This window comes from Ailuropoda melanoleuca, chromosome 9, assembly GCF_002007445.2.
Source record: "Ailuropoda melanoleuca isolate Jingjing chromosome 9, ASM200744v2, whole genome shotgun sequence".
Taxonomy (NCBI): Eukaryota; Metazoa; Chordata; class Mammalia; order Carnivora; family Ursidae; genus Ailuropoda; species Ailuropoda melanoleuca.
This window is the reverse complement of record NC_048226.1, coordinates 23,611,588-23,613,392: the sequence shown is the minus strand read 5'-3', so window position 1 is coordinate 23,613,392 and position 1,805 is coordinate 23,611,588.

Sequence of the window (1,805 nt, the reverse complement as noted above, 5' to 3'; positions counted from 1 at the left end):
CACTACATCAAAAACTAATGACGTACTGTGTGGTAACTAACATATCATAATAAAAAATAATAATTGTTTGTCTGGGAAATCAACTGAGGGCTTCAGAGGGGAGGGGGTGGGGGAATGGGATAGGCTGGTGATAGGTATTAAGGAGGGCACATATTGCATGGTGCACTGGGTGTTATATGGAAGTAATGAATAGTGGAACTTACATCAAAAACTAGGGATGTACTGTATGGTGACTAACATAATATAATAAAAATACTATTAAAAATAGTAAATAAAAATAAATTAAAAAAAGAAAGGTGGATGGTTGTTTTAAAGTTATGGCATTTTGTTTTTCTGGTATTTTTAATTGAAGTGTAGTTGACATGCAATATCATAATTACTTTCAAGTGTACAACATAGTGATTCAACGTTTATATACATTCTGAAGTCTTTACCATGATAACCCTAGCTACCATCTGTCACCATGCAAAGTTGTTGCATATTATTAACTATATTCCCTGTTTGTGACATTATAAACAATAATGCTTCAAAATGTATTTTTCTAAAAACAAGAATATAAGAAATGGTATAATAACTAAACATTACCACATGATGTGGTCCAAGAGGGTACCCATATAAATCTACCCTTTCTAATCTAAAGTTTTCCTGATAGATTTCTCTGGGGATAATTTTGTTCCAAATCCTGTTTTATTTTCTTTGAGCATATTTTTTCCATTTATTGTTGCATTTAGTATAACATGTTCAGGATATGTTCTGGACAGGTTTGGAGGGGGGTAAGAACTATGAGAAAGTACATGTTGCTAGAGGTTTTTATGTACTCAAGTAGATAGTGAACTTACCTAGCTACTGTCTTAGAGTTTCTAAAATGTTTCTTTAGTTACATCAACATCCTCTAAAATTTTCTAATAAACTCTTCTGCCGACTCACAAACAAACACTAGGATGACTTTCAACTGGATTCTGATGAAAAAGAATTCCAACTGCTCTGTTCTACAGAAGCTGTCACTAGTTGGTCCAGCCCTTTATAGTGAGGTCCTCAGGCAAAGGTGACTCTGCCAAGCCCATCCCTACAATGTTCCCACTGCAGAAGTGGTCCATTTGAGGGCAACCTTATTGCCTTTGTTCAATTCCCTTACCTGAGATCCACTGATTCCAAGTATTGTTTGACACTGTCATTGATTTAGACAGACTATATGTGCTCTGCTGACCTGACCTTCACAAGTCACTAGACAGCATATCATTCAGGAGACCAGCACTGAGGAATGGTTTCTATTTATGGCAGTTCCATTACAGATTTTAGAACAATAGTCATAATACATCACTAACCTTTTTAGCTCTATTTTAAAATCCTCCAGTGGCCAAGTTGCTGTCACCTGTTCGTCATCTGGGAAAAAAGTATAATTCATCAAAAAAGACCATCACAGCCAGGTCAAAAGTAACAACTCAGAGAAAGTTCCAGAAGACACACCCTTCCCAAAGGCTGGTCCTGTCTGCTCTGTGAGCTGTTCTACCCAGGGTCTGGTAGAATTATTTTGGAACTATTTCTGAGGGTAAGGAGAACATTAGATACCCAGATTCTCTACTAGTTTCCATGTCATAGGTTGACTGTGTTCCTTGGCAAAGGATCAAGGAATTGCGGCACATTCTTAGTAAGCTAAGATGACTTACTGATGTCAGGGTGTATTCTCCAGGCACTGCTTTCAGCAACATGCCAAATTCAATGGCCTCATCTGCTACTTCCTAAAATATAAGCTAAGGGCTCATATCTGATTCTTCACCATGGTCAAATCCAGTTAAAATGACATT